The sequence below is a fragment of the Lactuca serriola genome, chromosome 4, assembly GCF_051521515.1.
Source record: "Lactuca serriola cultivar US96UC23 chromosome 4, Lser_US96UC23_V15, whole genome shotgun sequence".
NCBI lineage: Eukaryota > Viridiplantae > Streptophyta > Magnoliopsida > Asterales > Asteraceae > Lactuca > Lactuca serriola.
In genome coordinates, this window is record NC_136411.1 from 223,863,488 (window position 1) to 223,872,594 (window position 9,107).

Genomic DNA, 9,107 nt, shown 5'->3' on the forward strand with positions numbered 1-9,107 from the left:
AATGAAGAGACACTAATACACACTAAATGAAGAGACACTAATACACACTATATGAAGAGACACTACTACATATTATATGAAGAGATACTACTACACACTCCTGGACTGACCATCCTACACCTGGCTGCTCGCTACAACAGGTGTGTTCATCTACGGATGTTCTTGGTTGTACTGTTCGGCGATTTACCATGCCGTGTTTATCCTAGACAAGTGGATACATTCTTAAGGATTATACAATTTTCCTTACTACCTTTACTTTGTGACACGTTTACATAAATGATGAGGTATAATATATTTTGATACGATTTCAAATGAATATATTATTTTCCTTATTACCTTTATTTTGTGATACATTCACATAAATGATGAGGTAGACTATATTTTTATAAGAATAGTTATACATGGGAAAAACATTCATTCTGACAAAGAAGCATCCTTTCAAAACAGTCGGGTCTTGGTAGAAGACAAGTTTTACTACTAATAGGAAATATAGGATTTTCTAGGGGTTTTCATACTTATACACACTTTTCATCAAACATTTACAAGTCTGTTCTTTATAGTTTTACAAATCAATGACACTAAAATACTTATGAATTCATCAACTTTATGCTGATAAACTCTTTCAAAATAACTTGTATTCTCAGGTCACCAGTAGACAGGTACGATGACTAGGTTTTGAGAAGACGGAGCAGTCAAGACTCGTCTTTTATTTTGATTAATTATTTTCATGTCTTATTCTATGAAAGAACACACTTGTATTAAATTATACTATTAATGCAATGGATGATGTTGTTTCTTGGTTACTACTTTACACTGTTGTGATACTTAACATGACGTTCTCCGCCCCAGAACGTTTCCGCCGTTCTTGGTTTTGGGGTGTGACACTGGGTGATGGGTTGTGCCAGTGCCGTATAGAAACGGACAGTGTGCCCCTTCCTATTGCAATTTTTGCAATGCATCCCTCGACAAACCTCAGTATGATGGAAGTTACACTTCTTGCATTTCGGAAGGGTTCTAGCGTATCGATTTATGGGCGCTGGAGTGGCATGGGTTGTGGCAGCATGAACAACAACGATCTGTTACTTCTTAGTGGAGTCCTGGGCCAGTTGGTCCTTCTTTTTGTTCCATAACTTCCTTTTGTTGTTTCTTCCTCTTGCTTGTACAGGGGTGGTTGACACAGTGTCATGGCTGACATTATGGTCGATGAGTCGTTGTGGCAGCTCCTTGGCATTGTCGAAGGTAGTTGGTCTTGAGGCCAACACGCTATTTTGAATTTGGGGATACAATCCCCAAAGGTATCGTTGCACCTTTTTTTCTTCCGGGGTGACCATAGCGGGACACATGAGTGCTAGATCACAGAAATAGGCGGTATAAGTTGCAAGGTCAGAGCCTGTCATCTAGAGGTTCCACAATTCTTGCTTTAGCTTTTACACTTCACCCCTTGGGCAATACTCTTTCAGCATCATTGCCTTCAAGTCCTCCCAGCTTATCGAGTTAGCCACTGTAAGCGTCAGTGACTTAACGTGGCCATTCCACAAAGTAAGGGCCCAACCGGAGAAAGTGCAAGCTGCAAATTTGACCTTGCTTGCTTCAGGGCATGCACAAATTTCGAAGTTCAATTCGATCTTTTCGAACCATTGCATCAGTGTGATGGCGCCCCAGCTTCCATTGAAAGAATCAGGTTTGCCACTAGTAAAATCATTGTATGAACATTCCGTCGTATGCCCCGTACTTTCCCCATGGTTGGAGTTTGTGGCACTGGATCCAACGCTACCGGTACAATTCATACCAATTTGTGACATTGCGGCAGCCACGGCTGCTGTTACGGCTACTTGGAACATTACGGGATCAAACTGCGGGGGTGGTGGCGGAGGTAGTGGTGGTGTTGTGTTGCCAGAAGGTCTGGAATTTTTCTTCGGCGGCATAGTTCTGTCATAAGTTTGTAAAGGCAAACAGATGGTAAGTCTCCAATAGCAGTGACAAGTCGGATGTTATTGAACTAGATTTTTCTATATTATGTCCCGACTTAAATGTACTTTGTATGCAATTCATAACGAAAGTCCATATGAATGAATTTATGAATTTAGTAGTAGTTATTCAAATGTAACATTGTGATTTGTTCCATGCCTGATCCACTCCTAGGATCACCCGATGTATACCATTTGTGTGTAATTAAGGTTTAATAGGTCATTGAACTTAATGAGTCTGCCCTAAGCCCACAACCAAACAAGGAACAGGACCCATGGCGGACTCACCATTTCTAAGTCGATCGTCTCTCAATTACACATAACCTTGAGGTATATATTAACTAATCCCAGAGTTACCATAAGCAAATCATTTGTAATACCAAGTTATGAAATATTTGGTAAACTCCCAATGAAATAAAATGCCTGCCAATTTCATTGATATAATCTAGTACATAGAGTTTGGGAAAAATTTGACCTGATAATAGGTCTACATTTCGTTAATGTAAGGAAAAATTTTGGAAGCGACACGGCCCCTTTGAATAGGGTAGTCCCTAAATTTGATGGGTCGAATTTATGTATATGACGGGGCAGTGTTCAAGCGCACGCCAATAGTTTGAGTCTGTATCGATATGTCAGTAGTGTACACACTACTCGCGGCGGGTGATGTTTCGTGGGCCATAGGATGAAGGCATGATAGTCTGCATTGCCTTAACCTTTGCCCTGGCTTCTGTCATTTGATGTTTTGCTTTTACCATGTGTTTTCTCTAACGCTGTTTGATGTTCCCGATACTCTCTAATCTCGGCTCGAGTTTCGATCACTTTCCTCTGAAGGATTTGATGTGGTTTCTGATCTTGTTCATGACCTCCATCCAGGTGACGAAGGCGAATTACGGTGATCTTGGTGGTAGCGCCAACCTCCGTGATTCGGCTGATAGATGCTCGTGTCTATACTCTCCGGTGAGTGATGCGGCGTACTATGACAAGGAGAGCCCTGTCTTCTAATCCTCCCCTGTTGAGGTTGTAGAAGCCCCGTCCATGCCATAGGTAGGGTATTGACCTTGTTCCTAACTCCGTCTTTGTAAATCTACGGTTCATCAAGGTGTCGGACCATGGAAATCTCGTTGGGGTCTTCCTCTATTATTTCTTCTGGATCCTCTTCGAAATTCTCTCTGGGTCTCCTGGTAGTTGAGCTCCCGCCATGTTGTTTGTGCGAGAAATAGGGGTAGAAGAGATAATTAATAGACGTCTAATCCTACAATTACTTATAGGTGGTGATCCTCATTAGTCACTTCTATAACCACATAGTGCATTCTAGTTATACATAATCTGAGATAAAATAGACCTTCGAATAAATGACTCTACTCTATGTTCACAACCACACAAGGAACAGGAAGTAGAGCAATAGTCATAGATTCTGAGTCTATAATATCTTTAATTATATATAACCTTAACGTATGCAATCAATAATTATAGACCTACTAATAGGGGTCTTTAGTTTTCACATAAGTTGGTTATAGTATCACAAAATACTCCTATAGTATTTTAATGTTTGTCTTATGTTGTCAATGTTTCTTTGTAGATAGAGTTGGTAAGTTTTTAGACTTGTTGCAACACCACAACCATTCCCTGGCATATGCTAATCACTTCTGGGATAGACATAGTTGACCAGGCTATGTCATTCCCATACCTGACTATAATACCCAAGACTACTTGTGTCGTTCAACAATCACCACTTTTGTTCTGTTCTAGTATGATACTGACCTTAGTATGTATGCATGCATGTATACTTTTAGTAAAATACTTGCTATATTTCAAAAAGTATAACTCTTGGTCAGAGTGTTTTATTCCCATTTTATTAATAGTTGTATATCTTATGTGGTTTGATATACTTAGTTCACAATAAACAATGCTCTTATACCAATCTGTCACACCCCCGAACCAAGGATGGCAGAAATGTCTGGGGGTGGAGGACTTCATGTATAGTATCATAACAACGAGTATAATAGTGCTCAAAATAAAAACAACAAACATAAATATAATTGAAAAAGTTACACCATAGTATAAGTTTACATGTTTCTAAATCAATTACATTATGTTGACAAAAATGAAATGTTTAACGCCATAGCGTCCCATCCTCAAAAGCCGTTGATTTCCTGTTTTACTGATTTCCTGTGAATATAAGAAATTTTGAAAAAGTGTCAACAATTAAGTTGGTGAGTTCATAAGAGTTTTATTTGATAAAGATGTTATTTTCCATGTAAAAGTGAATGAATATGATTCCAGAAAATCCAATATTTTCTTTATAAATTGTGTAATGAAAGCTCCTATGTTATGCAATAATGTACCCTAGAAAGACCATAGATTCCCACTATAATCACCCAGTGTATATAAGTTATATAAAATTTAAGTTAAATAAATCGTCGAATATCATGGGTCTACCCTAGGTCCACAACCAAACAAGGAACAGGAAGTAAGGCGGGCCCACCAATTCTAAGTCGATCGCACTAAATTCTTATATAACTCTAACATATGAACTTAGCAATTATACCCGGAAACTAACAAATTCTAGATGAATTGTAGTTTTAATATCATAAAAACCATTTCGTGTAAACCCGGTACTTTGTATTCGTACCCCGTTTATACGAAGACCCGTTACTTTGTAATGTACCTCTTTTGTATAAACCCGTTACTTTGTATTGTACCTCTTTTGTATAAACCCAGTACTTTGTATTTGTATCCCGTTAATGAAAATCTTTTATACTGAGTTCAAAATGTAAATGAAACAAAAACTCTACCTATTATAGTTTAACAAAATGTTTGTATTGTATATGCAACTTAACTATACCTATTATAGTTTAGCTTAATTGTTTTTGGTGTATAATAGACTCAACCATACTTATTATAATTTATTATAATTATTTTTAGTGGTATTACTTCTTTGTATATGACTTATACATTTAATATAAGGTAAATAATAAGTACAATCAGCAACGTGTATTCAAATAATACTACACACCTTGCTCAGCAAGTTACAAGGTGTAAGTAGGATTGTTAACTATTTTATAGTTTTTAACCTTTTCTGTTCCTGCTATTGGAAAATTTATAGAAAAATCTCCAGAGGTCGAAATTTAGATCCGTAAACTCGGAGGATTTATGAAATGTGTCTAGTTTGTTCATAATTTTTATTATGATTTTTAGATATCTCTAACTTGTGTGAAAATGTCCATATTCACAGCCTGGTCCGAATTCATAGCTACAGTGATAGACAATTTTGTAAAAATCACCATAAATTGTAGAAAAATCTTATATACATGTACAAGTAGTCATTTTAAAGGTATAAACCTGAACTACTTGCATCTAATACAATTTTGAAAACTAAAAAGTTTAAGATGTTTAAAACAATCCGTTAATGGAACTAAACTTTCCTGTTGAAAGCAGATGTTTGAGTTTAGTTAAGTTTTTGGTGTTTTAACTTGCATTCTCCCCCTAAAACTTGAAGAAAACATGAAAATGTGGGGGTATGAACTCACCTTGAGTGATTTCAGCAGATGGATGATGAAGAAAGGAGGTTTCCAAGTCAAGAACACTTGGAAGATGCTTGAAGATTTGAAGATCTAAGAGCAAATATGGTGATATTTGTTCAGAGAGATCCCTAATTCGAGTGAAAATGGAGAGGATGTTCAAATGTAGGATGGAAGTACTTACCATAAGTGAGTGAGAAGCTCAATCATAGCCTTGGAGTCTCGAGTTTTAGAGAGAGAGAGAGAGAGAGTAAGTGAGAGAGAGAAATGGGTTTGATTCTTGGTGAAAGTGTGAAAAATGTGGGAGGAGAAGTAAAGATTTCCAGCCTTGATCACCCTCATATGCTGGAGAAAGAGGGAAAGGAAAAATAGTTGACTAAGTAGTGATGAATAGTGACTGGGTATGGTCTTGGAGTGGGTGTGGTTGTGTCATAAATTAAAGGTAAAGTCAACACTCCACCTCAATATCTTACCCACTATATTTTATTCTTAGATAAAGATTTCCCTAAAAATGTGTTTAAATTATGAATATTTAGGGTCTTATATGTCAAAATATGAGTTTGGGGGAAAATACCACGTCAAAATCCTGAAAAACGGGCTTAAAACGCGAAAGTGGTCGAAAGCCGGGAAAAGGAAGCGAAGCTGCAAAGATTCGAGTGAAGGACCGAAGTTCGGTCCCTGGGATGCCTAGAACCAAAGGTGGGTTTCGGCCGGAGGATCTCGCAGGAGAAGCTTCAGAAGGAATCGGAAGCGAAGGCGGCGAGGCGAAGGCGAGGTTCAGTTTCGGTTTTATGCAAGGTTCGGCTTCGGTTTTATGTGAGTTTCGGTTTCGGTCAGAAGGTTCGGTCCTGCGAGTTCGGTTTCAGTCCTTTGAGGTTGAGTTCTTTAGGTTTCGGTTTTCAAGCAATTTCAGCTCTTTGAGAAGGTTCGGTTCCTAGGGCTGCTTTCGGTCCTTGCAAGGGGTTTCGGTCCAGGAGAGGTTTCGGTCCAAGAGAGGTTTCGGTCCAAGTGGCTTCTTAGGGTTTCGTATCTAAGAGGGTTTCGCTTCTATAGACCTGTTTCACTAACAATCTTCCCATTTCGCGCGGTTTTTTGGCTCTGTTAAGGGTCGGGATGCCCCCAAATGATTATAAAAAGTTAAAGGAGGTTATGAGAGAGATTTGGGAGAGAGAGTTTGATAAAGAGAGATTGAGAGAGACTTCGTTTGTGACCTTTTTGGATGTTTAGCTTCGCAACGCAAGGTTTGTACACCCCGTTAAGCCTCATTATGATTGTTATATACCCCCGAGGGGTATGGAATAATGTTTTATCGAGTAGTCTCATCACTTACCCTGATTAAGGTTTAGAATTTCTAAACATACGAACTTTCCAAGTGATAACTCCTTATTAAAATAGTGAGTTGTACAATAGTAACATAATGTAAACCCTAATATACAAGGGTTAAATGAGTTGACCGATTTGACTTGTTGACTTTATTTGACTTTGACTTGATCGGAAATTGACGATTGTCACAATATAAGACAACTAATTGTTTAACATCCCCCTCTGGCACGTATCACAATATTGTCCGATTTGGGCTCCCGGCACAAAAACTTCCTAGGGGGTCACCCATCCCTGAATTATTCTCGCCCGAGCATGCTTAACTGCAAAGTTCTTATGGGATATGTTGCTCTCACGGATTTAAAATGCGTTGTGACAAGGAAGGTATCCACACCCCTTACATGGAAATATTTCGTTCTCCTTCCCAACCAATGTGTGATCAAGCGCAGCTAACTTGCCCACCTTCACCCCCTATTATAGGTTTTGATATCCCCGTTGAGCACATCAACCCGTGCCCTAGCTCTGATACCATTTGTAACATTCCCCTCTAGCACACATCACAATATTTTCCGTTTTGGGTTCCGGGCACAAAAACTTCCCACGGGGGTCACACATCCCTGGATTGCTCTCGCTCGGGCACACTTAAGACCCTGCACGTTGACCTTTAACCACAACCCCTAATTTGAATATAATACTAATATTTCAAATTCGGTAATTAGCCAACTCCTTAATTATCTTTTAGGATTAATCTAAAATCCTTACAAAAACTCCAAATCACCGTCCATAACCCATGGAAAGTTTCGGAACCTCTCTTGTTCAACTATTGAACTATTACAATTAAAGTCTCTGCACTTTCAATTAATAAAATTAATCTCAAAATTAATTTCAATAAATTTATGATTAATTAATTATTAAATAATACCATTTCTATTTAATATATGAATATCATAATATATTAACAAATTATTCATTGTGATTTATTAATCATATAATAAATCAATAAACCAGTCTTTCTCTCCAAAAGTAATTTTAGTCAATTACTACTTTCAGTGCAACTTAAAAGGACTTTGCATTTAATTCAAGTATATATCAATTTAGTTATTGTCTTAGACACCTAATCCAACATATTATATTGTTAACGACCGTGTAAAATTCATAACTCTTTCATAAGGACTCCGATCTCGACTGTCTTTATATCGACAGAATCATATCGACGGGATCTTAAACCCACGTTTAGATTATTTTTCATAACAATCGACCGATCTAAATTTCGGTTTCTGTATCGTATATTGTTGTGCTGAAATTTCAAAAAACCATAAATTCTCCATACGAAGTCAGATTTGGATGTTCTCTATATGCACGCCTTATACTTTTACTTTGCAAAAAAAAAAAAAATATTGGCTGACATGGCAGCCACATAAGCTCCATGTAAACGATCTCACCGACATGTAAGCACCAAAGTCACCTGGAAACCAGGTATACGACAAATATGAACAAAAGTATACAAATGTAAGACACAAATGAACATAATGTTGGGTCAAAATATGGTTTATAATTTGCTTTTCTCGGCAATTATATTTTTATGTAATATTTTATGAGCTTTCAGTCTAGTTTACGGTCAGGTGGGGTTTACGGTTGAGTTTACGGTTGTAAACCCATTTACGGCCCATGTCCACCAAGCCCATGTTCCCCTTGTATAAATATAGGTGTTAGGGTGTGAGGAACGGATTGATAAAAGAGAAAAGAGAGAAACTAGAGAGAAGTTTTGTGTGTGTGAATCTTTGTATCTGGAACTTTAATTCTAATCAATTCATACAGAGATTCATATTCTTCTTCTTCTTCTTCTTCTCTTCTATTTGATCTGACATCATCCGTTTGATTGGATTCCGTACCATCAAACGGATCTGATTGATACACAAGCAGATTAGGGACTTACAATTGGTATTAGAGTTTGGTTGTATCAATCATTTTTTCAGGTCTGGAGCTTATTTGATCTTATTTTGAAGAGATTTTTGCGTTTTTGGGTAGATCTCGCAAAAATAAGGGGAGTTTGTTCTTCGCGTTTTTTCTAAAAATGAGTTTTTGATCGAGTTTTGGACCAAAAAGGGTGAAAAAACGTTGTTTTTCGTCAAGAACAGCGATTTCTGAAGAGTTTACGGTCTTTGAAGGGCTTACGGTCCGGAGTTTACGGCCGGAACGTGTCGTCGGAGTTTGAGGCCTCGGCTCGGTGGATGGTGGATTGCGGCTCGGTACGGCTCGGTGATCGGCTTGAAGCACGGCTCGGCTCAGCGGCAGGTCT